The sequence below is a fragment of the Bacillus rossius genome, chromosome 10 (assembly GCF_032445375.1).
Source record: "Bacillus rossius redtenbacheri isolate Brsri chromosome 10, Brsri_v3, whole genome shotgun sequence".
Taxonomy (NCBI): domain Eukaryota; kingdom Metazoa; phylum Arthropoda; class Insecta; order Phasmatodea; family Bacillidae; genus Bacillus; species Bacillus rossius.
In genome coordinates this window covers 51,360,217-51,374,139 of record NC_086337.1, presented here as the reverse complement: position 1 = coordinate 51,374,139, position 13,923 = coordinate 51,360,217, and the positions used below count along the sequence as shown (strand labels likewise).

Sequence of the window (13,923 nt, the reverse complement as noted above, 5' to 3'; positions counted from 1 at the left end):
TCACTGTTAAACATAAATGTGTAATTTCCAGTAAATGTATGAGGCAGCAGAGTTTCTACCAACATTAGTATAATTTTACATCTACATGTGTTGATTTATTTTAACTCTTGTGTTGAAGTAAAAATACTACCAAAAGTGTAAAATTACAATTTCTGTGGTTTTGGTAAATTTGACATAGCTGTTGATGTACTTTTACTCTATGATACGCAAACTCACATAGGCATGCGTTTGTATTTGTACCGTAACTTTCAGTTAATCTACATTAACAATGAACATGTTTATTTGAACTTCTTCCAGAAATATTTTTTTGTATATAGCTATAGCAGTAAATGTACAACATGTATTTCCCAAGCGGCTAAAATTGTTTACTCGTCGGACGAGTTTTAAACGTTGAGAGTAAAGTGAGATAGATGTCTTCGTGCAAAACAGATTGAAAATGACAGCTGGGCAGCTACGATAGCCAAGCGCTGGCTCGAGCAGTCACGTAATTTTGACGAGCGAAAAAAAAAAAATCATAAGGGGTTCACCAGCCAAGAGTCAGGTCAAATTGGGATAGGTATTCCCGCAGTGGAAAACGTCTGACTTGAAGAATGATTATGCATTAGCTTGCTTACCTTTCCCTGCTAAAAGTATGTTAAACGTTTCTCATTGTGAGTTTAAATTCTAAATGGCTCTGAACTTCAAATTCTTGTGTGTGTATTAGGCCTAAATGTTTAAAGTTTTTTACAGGTTCCTGAAAGATTTGTTGATACATTTAAAAAAAAAGTTTTAAAACGTGTTTTTTAAACTTTGAATTTGCAGCGGATTTCTTGAGAATTTTCGCCCAACAAATTGTTGTAACGAAGTTCTTTTAAAATATAGGACAGATTTTGAGATTTTTTTTCCCTTTTTTATAACGTATTTAATTCAGATATGTATTTTTTTCTTCGCAAAATATTTAGGAATCAAACTTTTTCAGAAAATCTTCGAGAGAAAATTCGTTTCAAGATGGACTGAATTTTCTTTTTTTATGGTTTACAAGTTTTTTTGACGCGTGATATTTCAAACGGGGTGAATTGTTTTCCCTAAAGTGGGTCATTTTCACGTTTTTCGTCCTGCCGAGGCGGGCGTTCCGCGGTAAATCTCTCTTCTCGGAGGAGGATTGCTGCAACTAACGAGTGTTGTTCACGACCAGTCGGGAGGCTGCGCGCGCTATCGTGTCCGGGATGGACCGGTTCGGACGTCTCCCGACTCCTTCACGCGGACCCAAATTACCGACCCTCGGACCGCTGCTGGGGAAATAGATGATGTTCCAGACCAGGAATGCCAGCCCCTCACGAGGGCAGTTGGATGCATCAAAGCATCGAGCATTAACAGATACTGGAGCGAAGCGGGACTCGGAAATGTGGCTACACTCGCCCTAACAAGTTTTTATTATGTTTTTTTTCCCCTCGGATGCAACACCATTAGCATTTCAAAACAATGGAGTAAGAAGTTACGGAAAGGGTGTGTAAAATATTTACCATGATAAACGCTCCCATCCCCCTTTTTCCCAAATCCACCTTTAAAACGACATAACAGTTTTTTATTATAATATAATTTAAAGTTTTTTACTTGCTTATGTTATTACTTGGGAAGGTATGGTTTACGCCTTATCGTACCAAACATTAAGATATATCGCTGAAAATTTTAATTATAGCAACTGTAACCCTTCTTCCTCCTCAATTGGAAGAGGGGTTGCGTCCCCGACTCACTCTGGGCGCGAAGGGAAAAAATAAATATTAAAACCAGGCATAAAAAGCTAAACAATATAAATTCCCCACACCACTGCCCAGGGGTCAGACCAAAAAATTTAAAGGATATAATAGCAGAGTAACCATTAAACAAACAAGAGGCAAGACTTTGGACGTATGTTATTAAAAAATAGAAATTTGCAAAAATAATTTTTACTATACATAACCATACAAGCTTAGTTACAAAAGCTGACGTTAATAATGGCAGCATTTTATCCCCATTTGCGATACTAACAATAACCTTTAAAAAATCGTAAAAATATAAATACTGATAACAACAAGTATAAAAATATATAAGGGCGTGAGGCGTGGCCACTATAAAATATCAAAATTTACTGACTGCCCTAATACCAAAAATCAAACAAGACAATCAATACAAATATATAAAAAATCTACAAAAATAATACTGAAGTAAAAACAAATTATTTAAATAAAGTTCTTAAACTCTCAATCAACGGTTTAGTCTTTCTTCAGATGTTCGTTGCTAAAGACTTGCCAAAAAAACAAAGTTAATATCCTAGGCGTGCGCTGGCTTCCTGACCTTCCTCACCAACTCCAGAGTCTAATGCCACGCCGGGCCATAGGTACGAATTCACAAAGGCGTGAACGATGACCAAAAAAAAATTATCTTATTTTTTTTTTTAGGGAAATGTAGCAAAAACTCTTCACGTAACATAACTATGTTACCACCGAAGTTTTTATCATATACTTCAAACAAAGTCTTACTTCTTTATTAACTTGCCAATGATTTCATAAAAACGTAGAATGGCCGCACCAACCAACATCAGGCTGCGCATGTAGTCCAATACCGATCGCATACTTTTAATAATACTGCACAAGCTGATATATTAGCTAAATGCAACTTTAAGTATGCCAATTCCGAAGACAAAGTCTCAAAAACAAATTGCAAAATGTTCGTTTCTTCCAAACTTATACTTTTATTACAACTACAGGCAAACGGGCGACCTTTTTTAAAAAATCCCACACTGGAACAACGTGTGAAACAAATGGGCCTCTTCACCAAACTGGCTAATAAAAGTTCCGTCCAAATAAAATTTAGTATGGGAAAATACACAGTTCACTAGGTTTGCCAAAAACCAGTGCAGCACCACGAGGGTAAAAATCAAAATTGCGGCCTCTCTTTACCTTGATAAGTCCAGTATCACAGGGCAAACCATGGCCCTGTCCCCCAGCGTGGAGCCTCCAGCCCAATACTCTTCGTCGCCCGTTGCCGTCCGGCACACCAGTCCGCGCCGTCACATGGCTCTGTCTTCCACGGTCGCTCGCCACGAACTCTCGGCCCCAGCTGATTTTTTTCTTCCCGGCAAGCCGAAAGTCTGACGTCATCAGCCAACCGCCGGGCGCTCGCCAAGTGGTATTTACGTGAAACACAATCGATATTCTTAAACTCATAAACGATAGCTACCAAACGGCGTATAACCATTGAATATATATAACTTATAGAAGTCGCGAGGGGATAGGATTTATTATTCCAATTTTCGGATCCAAAACTGAGGTAGTTGTTAGCTCCGCCGCTAGACAGCTCTTCTTTCCACAAGAGGGTACTCGTAGTTACCAGCTTCCACGCCAGAGCGCTGTAGCGTCGCTTTTTTCAAGGTCGTGCGCGTAATTCTCTGTCTCACTCTATCGAGAGGCGGTGCCTTTTGTTGAAATCCGAGCGCTTAGATACGGGCGGGCGCAACTGAAATGGAGTACGGCCACCGAAAAAAAATGTGCGGTTAAAAGATGCCAACATCAAAAATTAAGTTTTGATTATAAGAAAACTACAGAAGTTTCTTAAACGTAATAACGTAAAAAAAAAAAAAATACTGACCTTCGTAGTTCAGAATTTATAATATGTTGTGTTAACGGAGTGGCGCATTGAGTAATATGGCAAAACATAATTTGGAATAATTCTTGACAACGTTGAATGATTTTGGTAGCTATGAAACAACTATGGCTGCGATGACTGTTCAAACGCGTGCACGTGTTGTTATTAGTAACTGAAACTAATGTTATGATGTCATACTTTGTGGCTATGCAGTTTATAATTTTTTTAACATAAGATGAAGCATTTTTACATAATGTTTTGGTTGTTTCGTAATTCAAAATAAATAATCTTAAACGTTATATGGTGAATATTCCCAGTAGCGAATGACCACAAAAAAAATCAATTTTGCCAACATAGATCTGAAAAGTTAACGATTTACTATGTTAAGTTGCTTATAAATAACGCACATTTCCCGGATCTCCAAAGAAAATAAGAGTGTTTGTTATAGCATTGAGTTCCCACTCTTTATATTCCTTGCTTTGAGGTTAGATACACAAGTTAAGCCCGGGCTACATTCGCAATAGCAAGCAAACAGCACAGACGCACAGAAGTTCAACATACACTATTAGATATGAGCTGCCACATTGGCAAATAACACGCGCACAGAAAAATAGCACAGGATCGGCGCACAGAAAGTTCATTAACTTTTAATTTTTAGGTTATTTTCTGTGCGCGACTATGGTGGTAGCCAATCAGCAAACAGTTTAAGTACTACTCTAGTGGGCTTATAAAAGAACAATTGTCACGAAAGTATTGGTGCTGTTGACTTGAGTAGTTTGTTATTGTTTTCAAACACACGATAACATAAAAATGAAAGGCACATTTGATAGCTTTTTGATAGTTGTAATCATAGGCGTGCGCAGAACTTCAGTATTGGTGGTGCCAGATTACAGAACAGACCTGTCATTCACGGACCCCGAGCCTAAGGAAAAATTTGGATTTGAAAGCGCAAAATGGTGCTATTTAAGGTGTTTCCGAACAAAAACATTAAATACACAGATGTAAAAATATTTACATTTTTTATGACAAATTAGGGCTTTGAACGTTATAATCACCAGGAAAACTACTAAAATATTTACAGTTTTAAGCTTTGTTGAGCCATAAAGTAAATTGCACAAATTGTTTGCACGGAGTTCATGCTGGTGCCAAGGCACCTGTGGCACCTACCGTGCGCACGCCTATGGTTGTAATAGAAAGTAAAAATATTTTGTATAACAGGGAATCCGCAGGATACAAAAATGAAGAAGCTAAATTAAATGCTTGGAAGTCTGTGTCTGAATGTGTTAAAGAAGCCGGATTTGAAATAAACAGTGATATATATTTTTTAATGCTCATTGTGTTTTGTACGTAAACTTTGAAATATTTAAAATATTTCTGGGTTTAACGAAAACCGTACCACAATAACAACACACGAATCTAAACAAACGTCACGTATGCCAACTTCAGTGACCAAAATTGTGAACGGGAGTTTTACATTTAAAAAACTTTTTTGAATGCTTCCGGTATTATTTTGTGTTGTGTTGTGCGTGAATGTAGCATCAAGCTCTGTGCTATCTCTGTGCGTGTGTGCTATCTGTGTGCTGTTTGCGTGCTATTGCGAATGTATCCCGGCCTTTATGCTCGTAAAAACGATGCGCAAGTATTTTGAATACAAATATATTTTCTTTTAATAACCGAAAGGTAAATATTATTTCCATGAAATATAATACAATTCTTTAAACACAGACAACATATAAGAGCTATTTTTTGTTTATTATTCCATCTGGCGTGATAAATATTATATTTTAAAAACTGTTTGTGGATTTTTAATATAAAATAAATATTTATTTATGATATCAATTTAAGTTGTTCAAAAAATTCACTTTGGTATGAATTAAACCAAATTCATGTTATCCAGGGCACAAAATTAGAAACTACCAAAAAAGATTATTTACATTGCTGTTTTGTGTAAATCTGTGCACGGACTTAGTATGTGACATATTTATAATTCCTCATTTTAGCAACCCATTTTAACACAAGAGAAAAATGATTTTATACTAAAAAATTATTATTTTAAACCATTAATTAGCAGGAAACATGTATGAATAATCTATTTAAATTTGCATTTGAACAGTGAATATTATTTTACAATAATAAATATTTTTATCATCGTATATTACTGATGAAAAATTGTATTTCCATCTAATCAGAAGTACCTATTATGACACAGTTAATTAAATTGCTTTACAAGTTTTTATTCACATGAAAATCATTAAAAATTGGTTGGGAAGTTATATAAATATACAAAAACAAATCATTATACATACAATTTTATTATCTTAGTGGATTTAAATGAATGGTGTCCCAGTGACTGCTGCGAAGAAAAAAGTCTTGCGAAAATTTCCTCGTAATTGAAATTCGTCAAAAAAAATCTATCTCTCATTTTTGGTGACATTTCTGACAAGTGGTACGATGAAATTTGAGACTGGTAAATGAATGTTGTGAAGCAATAAACAAAATATCACATTCGTGAACTACAAATGCATAATTGTTTTTATTTTATAATAAAAGTGTATCTAATAACCCGTGGCTTTGCTCACGTAATTTCCGGGTATTGCTGATATTCTACCATTTTAAGAAAATATGTATTAAATTTCAAAGATTTTTGAAGAATTATACACAAAGAACTGTCAAGTATAGAACATATTTAATAAATAAAAATATTTTTACGACTTATTTTTAATTGGTTTAGCGTAAGTCTATTTTAACTTTTATTTAAAATTAAGTACTTACCTTATTTTCTATCTCCCGGTTTAGTGACTTTGAGAATATATTTTTCCTTGATGAAATCTTAACTCTTTTCCATCTGACGAAGAAGCCAATTAAAAAATAAACTAAGACTCGCGCACTTATTGTATGTTAAGACTGCCATCGTTTTAAATTACTGTAATTTTTTTAGTTATAGTCATGCTTAGTATAATAACATAATATGCTTTATTACGCATACATTTCAGTATTCATGAAACCAATGCATTTTAATTTGAAATGTAGAGCAGTTACCAAATTTCTTGTCTCGCATATTGATCTTTTGGTATGGCTAGTATTACTTAAACTAAATTTTTGAATTTTCACTGATGCACTGTTTTCCCTTTTCTATGTGATTTAGAAAATATAGCAATATACGTAAACCAATTAAACCAAAATCATCCTGAATTTTTATTACCGAAAAAAGTTAATTACAAAAAAATTTAATGTGCGTATTTTAATATTGAATTTATATATATATCTTGCCAATACTGATTTAGTGGGTTACATTTTTTTTATTTTTAAAAATAATATCTACCCCTTTTACTACTTAATAGATAACGTTGAATAAGAGAAGGTTGTTTAAGGTATGTTGATTTTCCTTGCCAATATCTAAAAGTAAATTTGTACAAACGCGAAATATAGTTTAAATAAGTATTTTACTTTTAAAATAAAACCATATTTTGAACGTAACACTGACTATTGGCCCAATACAAAGTTTTAATAGCTAATTTTCATCTCACTCGGGTACAGAATCCCATCATTCAGTGATTTCCGTGGCTAGCTTCTTTTGGGATTTCATCATTCTCAAACGACGGTAAGGGAAGCTCCTCTTCAAGGTCGCCTAACGATGCTGATAAGACCTGCCGGGTAATTTGAATCGTTGGTCTGGGATTTTCGTTGGGGGAGGGGGGGGGGGGTGAAGGATGATGTCACGACTGGGCTGGTTAACCTAGTTCTGCCAAATACCGCCAGGGGCGTATACGGCCGATACCCAGCGATGAAAGCGATCGCAGCGGCGGAGCTTGGAACTACAACAATTCTTCTAAGAAACCGGACAGAAAATTTAACCTGGGCTCGCGACTTCTATACATTATATATATTCAATGGTATAACTAATTAACAGAAACAAATAATTAAAACAATTTACAGATAAATTAACATTAATTAAAAAAGGCGTAAAAATACGTGAAATAAAAAACCAGATAAAACTAGAGACCAGCAACAAAAATAAATTACAAGTAAAAATGTGGCCCTGCCGGCCACACAACCTAGGAAAATTATGGGTACATAAATATGTAATTTTTTTTAACTAACCTTTAAAATTGCATTTTAAAGATTATACAAACTAATACAACATTAAATTTGCAGACAGATTTATTTTTACTATTTGAACGAACTATTAAAGAATAGGTTTAATTGTGCTGAAATCAAAGAAGAAACTTTATGTCCCACAACATTCGAGATAGCGAGTCGTGGCTTTCAGTTCTGTTGGATAATTTTCTGTTCAAAAGTGTGCATGCAAAAGTATTAAATCATGAAGTTGTAAATTCAACAATATTCTCCTTCCTTGTTGAGACACACTGTTAAAGTGGCAGTTTCAAATCACTGTTGTGTATTACCACGCATTAAATAGCAACTCGTTGTCTCGAGTAAGTACAACAAAAAAAAGTAATTAAACAAATTGCACACAGAGTTTTTTGTAAAAAAATCTGTGACGACGTTTTCATTCTCAAAATATAATTAATATCCAATTTAAACTTTACAGAACTTATAGCTTGTTAATTATTTATTAAACCAACTTCAATTATTATAACTTTTAAAATTTTCATTGGCATGAAAAACGGTAGAAAATATATAAAAATTAGTAATAGGTGCAATATTATTATTATTATTTTTTTAGAATCTGAATCTCAAATTCGAATCCTGGAGAGAGGACCTCGAATATACCCCACGAATCCGAATCTACGTGTCAAGGGTCAGAAATAATATAATGCACAATAAATGAAAACCATTAACTATGGCGTTGAAACATTCTTCGTTCTAAATGTTTATTTCACATATTAAGTTTTAAGAATCAATACATATAGTAATTACATTTATATATTTTAACATGTTAAAAGTACCATATCTTGAGTAATGGTAACAGAATAAGTATAAATAAAAAAAATGACCTTTTATACTTCAGAGTTTATCAGTGTTCAGTATTTTAATTTTTTTAATATTTTCCTTAGAATATCGAAACCTTCAAATACTAAAGGATTAGATGAAATTTGAGGATTTGAAAATTTGATCGGACCATCTTAAAAAAAATAGACCGTTCACAACATTAAATCCAGGAAAGTGTTGGCACAAATGTGTTGTGAAGGGCTAAACGTTTTCGGCGCGTGGTGTAGTAGTTCCTCGGATGGACGAAGCTACCCACGCTGAACGCTTTAACCCGGGCCAGGTGCGGACACGTGTTGTGGCGACGGCAAGCAGCGGAGAGAGGCTTGTAAAAATAGACAGTCGGTGGCTTCTGTTTGGAGAAGACTTGAAGGAGGGCCCCCGCGCCTTCCTCCCCAAACCCCCCTTGTACCGTTTCCCGCGTCTCCCCGTCAGATCTCTCAAGGGCTGGTCGCCCCAGGGACTCCACGACGCTGATTGGGCCCCGTCGCAGTTTACTGCCGCGCCTCATTAGGAGGAATCTGGAGAGCCGGTTAATACCCACCCCGCGCCGCCGCCTGTATTGTCGCTCGGCGTATTTATTTGTGTGTTGCCCCACGTCATTAAATCGATTCTTACCGGGAAGTAAGGTGTCATTACATTCCATCCTTTCTCTCTCTCTCTCTCTCTCTCTCTCTTCAAGCGGCAGTAGAATATTTGAGACACATCGTAACTAAAGGCGTACGCAGAAAGGGGGAGTATAATTCCCCCCTTCCCCTCCTGCACACATTTTCCCCGAAATTCCAAAAAAAAAAAAAATAATAATCCTACTAAAATCCATCATCCCCACCAACAAAAAAGGAAAGAATCTGAAAGAAAAGAAAACAGCGGCCAAAGTTGTTAAATTCCCCCCCCCCCCCCCCAATCAAACACCCGGAAATGAAATTCCGCGTACTATCCTCATCGTAACTACGGTGTTAAATAAAAATGTTCTTCTTCAGTTTATGAAGAACGCTGCTTACAAATTATCTAGGGATCTTCGTTAATTTACTGCCGTCCCCGTTCTAGGTTCACCTACTTTGGACATGAATCCAAAAATAATATTCTTGGTATACCTACTGATTCAGAAACTGGTTACGTCTACAGCAGTAACATAACTTCTTTTGTCTACGTGTGTGTTTACTTTTGTATAGAATGGAAACATACAACCAGGAAGTCAAAATGCGACCTAGTTTAAACGAAGATTAAGTAATTTGAAATTATCAAGAACTCTTAGTTCCTATGAGTTAAATTATTCATTGGAAAGTCATACATTTACTGTCATTTCTAACAGTGTTAAGTACTTGAAATTTAGGCCCTATTCATTTTCGTGTTATACACTACTATGTTCGGGCACGTTATCAAGATCAAACGACAACCAATAAAGAAAAAAAGGTGTAACATGTAAATGAATGGCAGTGGGGGTTGGCGACTCAACAGAAATCGCTTTAAAATTGTTATTCATGCAATGTTTAGGTTTTGTTTGCTAGAATATATCAGCGAGAGCTTTGAAATGTATTCACGCACATTTAAGTCATTCGAGCCGAACATATTGTAATAACCAGCCGCCTAGATGTAACATACCTATACTTAAAAGTGTGAACGAGTTATGATTAGAGAACGGAAAAATTCGCGGATTCATTTCCGTTATTCTCGAATCCAAACATATGTACCTGCATATAACTTCTGTTATTGGCTCACAGTTTATCTGAAGGACTTCCAGCCAATGAAAAACCTTCAACCGTAGAAGTATCGAATCGGAAGCATCCCAGTTGACAGGTCTCACAAGTCAGTAGCGATTGAGCATGTGGCATTTGCCCGAGTATATAGGGGTTTGTTGAGTATATCCTAGAGGTCAATGAAATCGCGAATTTTTCCAGTCCCTAGTTATGACTCTGGAGATATACCAGATCCAACTGTCGGTGGTCAAGAGCTAATACGAACGAATATTTTGAACGAATCATCACACGTCACTCATTCAAACGAATTAATTCGGTCAATTGAATCGATCTGCCCGTCACTATCGAACTGGACTCGGGTCTTGCCACCCCTATCTCACACCCCCCTTCCCCCGCCCAACACGAATGCATTGTACGGTATTTCCACCACTGACTGATACACCCCCCCCCCCCCCACACACACACACCGCTGCGCGTAACACAACCGTCAGGGGAATCAGCGATAACAGCAGGCTCGCGCGAGAAGCTTTGTAATGACCGGGGCGTCCGATTGGACGGTTATTGGTGGACGAGGTGTACCGGGGGGGGGGGGGGGGGGAGAGGTGGGAGAGGTGGCAGGCAGTCTTCCTTTTGTCGGTGCAGATAGCCGAGGTAGCGGATACCATTGCCCTTCCCTCGGACGCCTGGCCGGAAAGTGGCGTAGGTGGTTTGGAGGAATGGGAGGGCTTGTGAGGGAGGGAAAGGGGGTGGGGGGGTGAGTTCAGCGAAGGGCAGCGTGATTTATGCACGCACTTCCTAATCTCGCGGCTCCGGGCGGAAGGGGCCAATATCCCTTCTCCCCCTTTTTTCCCCCCCGTGGGGAGGACAAATATGTTATATGAACCGCCAACAGGACCTTCTCCCGTCACCCCTTCACTTCCTGAGCTATGAAAATAATGGTGGAAGGGGGGGGGGGATAAATGCAGGATTGATGCGTGTGAATTTTGACCACCTCACCCGATCGTCCGGAGTTTACATACGTAGGCTCAGAGTCCTCCGTGATTTCACGTGGGAACATAAAAAAAAATATTCCGTTTGTCCTTTCCCGATTTCGGGGAATATTTTGGAGGTTGTTTTGATATGGCGTAACTTTTGCTATCGCGGGAGAGATATCTACTAACCCAATAAATAATATCTAGCAGGTAATTAAATGCTTTGAAAATAAATACAGGAAAGGTTTTTTTAATTTTTTTCACAAGCCATCGGGAAAAGTAAAATTTCTTTAGAACAGGCACTAAAAATTCCTTTAAAATAACTTTCTCCATTGAGCCTCCCAATTTTCCTCTTTACTTCTGTTTTACAAACGACGAACGCATGATAAATTTAGAAGTTCTACATTTTACGAAGCATGTTTGTCAATATGAGTGATATGACCAACATAATAGATAAAGTTTCAGCTGCCGTATCAAAATAAGCAACTACTTAATTTTTATAGAGATACACGGTTTCTGATTTGACATATTTTGGCCGATACCTCGGGGTCGTATCGGTGGTTTGACCAATTAGAAAAGAGCTCTGGTGGTGAGCTGGAGCTGTTGGCCAATAAGTAGCCGTTTCTCTGATGATCTCTGTGGTCGGTTTGCCTTTGCCCCATAAACTGTTGCTTAATTTTGTCAGCGCTTCTGTAAAATAGCCGCCAGTGATAGGTATTGAAATAGACCGGTTGCTTCTCGGATATGCCTTTTCTTGGATGTTTTACTAAAAAGATTCAAAGTCGATTGATGTTTTCTAAAGAGATTTATGCGTTGTCTCATCTTAAGCTTTTTTTTCACCGGGAAGTTATTTTTTATACCGAGCGCCCATATTTGTGCCAGATACGACGTTGGGAATTGAAAAAAATTCTGGGCGAAGATGCAAAGCTTCGCGGTGCACGGGAATCGAAGGACTGTAGACGTCGACGGTTTCTCGCGGGACCGCGTGGCGGGCGTTGAGGATTATCGCCGGAGGGATGCGAATATGGCGTGGAAACTGTTCAGTTGTGCCTGTCGCGGGGTGGGGGGAGGAGGGGGATGGAAGGCAAGTGTGAGGGATAAGGGGTCGGATATCCCCAAGGGGGGTGTGTGAAAGACGAGCTCGCGGTGGAAAACGGTCCGGAGATATTTCACTTCCGCGTCGTTTGAGACGGGGGGAGGGTTTTTCGGCGAGGCGACCCCGAACTGGTGAAGGGGAAGGAAGGACGGTGTGTGTGTGTGTGTGTGTGTGTGTGTGTGTGTGTGTGTGTGTGTGTGCGCGAACCGCAGGTCCGGGAAAGGGGTTGGTTTCTTCTTCGCCGCGAGGCGCGGACGGAAAACTCTTCGACGGAGCGGGTTGCAGAGGAGGATCGTCGCGACGCTCTTTGGAGGCGCGTCATAGGAGCTGTTTCGCCTGACTTGGCGCCGGTCCGTCGCCCCGGGTGGGGGGGGGGGGGCGCTTGTCGGTGCAAGCCGTCCCCCGTGTCTCGGGTCCGTCCAAGTCAAGCATGGGGGAGAATCTCTACTTAACGAGACTTGAGACCTAGTTTTTTGAAGTAGTTATGGGCCCGTCCGCTAGATAGTAGTTTTCATCATAATACATTGCTGACATAACTACATTAATTTATTAGGAGAAGTAATGTATAAGCTTATTATCAGGGCAAACAAACCAGTGAAAATTTACTCTATTTAGGTAGCCACTAATTTTGTGGGGTGTAATACAATGAGTTTTTGCACCTACTGCTCCTTTATATAATTGTCGATCGTTTAACATTGGCCGCCCAGTACGCTCTTCCCCGGCGGTAAGGTGGTAAATGCCCAAATGGGCCAATTTGCTAACTGCTGCTAACGAGGCCCCCTGGCCACAAATTATTTTCCAAATAAAATGAACTTTTTTTTTTTTCAGTCGAGTTTTCCAATAAATAATTTATTGTGAAATCAAGTATATTCTCTTAGTATTAAAAAAAAAAAAACATAAATATAATCGGAGACAAGAATTATATGAAATTAAATTTTAGTGTTAATGAATATTTCTGTTAATATTTAACAATAATATAATCATGTATGTACAAAGTACTGTAGGTAAAGGTAAAACAGCGAAAAAAGAATATCAAAGGAAAATATGTTTACTAGTGTTTACTTGTCAGGATTTGAAAGATTTTTTTTTTCGATGTGGGGGGGGGGGGCCCTTCCGTTTGTGGGGGCCCTCCGTTTGTGGAGGCCCCGGGGCTTTCGCCCCAGTTGCCCTCCCCTAAATCCGGCCCTGGTCTTGGCTGAAATAGTCTTTCAACCGTTTTTTTTTTTTTTTAGTGCACAATACAGGTCTCTCAAGAATGTACCAAGAAAATTGGCTTCAATAGAACCTGTAAATAATTTATCCAGAAGAAATCACCGAGCGGAAACTGGCAACCTCTACGGTACAACCGCACATAAAATTACGGTTAATTTCCGGACTTTCAACGAAGAATTCACCGCAAATAAACGAATAGTTTTTCGTGAAACTTCTTAGAAAATACTCAATATTTCGACATCCGCGGTAGACACACTCGTAGAATAAATAAGAGTGTTTTATTTTTTTTCAAGGAGTCTTATCAAGTTTTTGTATGTTTTGCTTGTATACGAACTCATGTTCGAAGTCTATAAACCTGCTACCTGTGAATGTACAAAACGGTAGATTTCCGGAG

General features: G+C 38.2%; 2 protein-coding genes across 2 annotated transcripts in view; one reads left to right on the top strand and one right to left on the bottom strand.

Annotated features, from left to right (window-relative positions):
• LOC134536131 (E3 ubiquitin-protein ligase sina-like) overlaps positions 1 to 13,923 on the bottom strand; it is a 932,635-nt gene that overhangs the window by 527,654 nt on the left and 391,058 nt on the right. The window lies entirely within an intron of this gene.
• LOC134536129 (protein turtle homolog A-like) overlaps positions 1 to 13,923 on the top strand; it is a 258,254-nt gene that overhangs the window by 63,560 nt on the left and 180,771 nt on the right. The gene's annotated exons all lie outside the window — the stretch shown is intronic.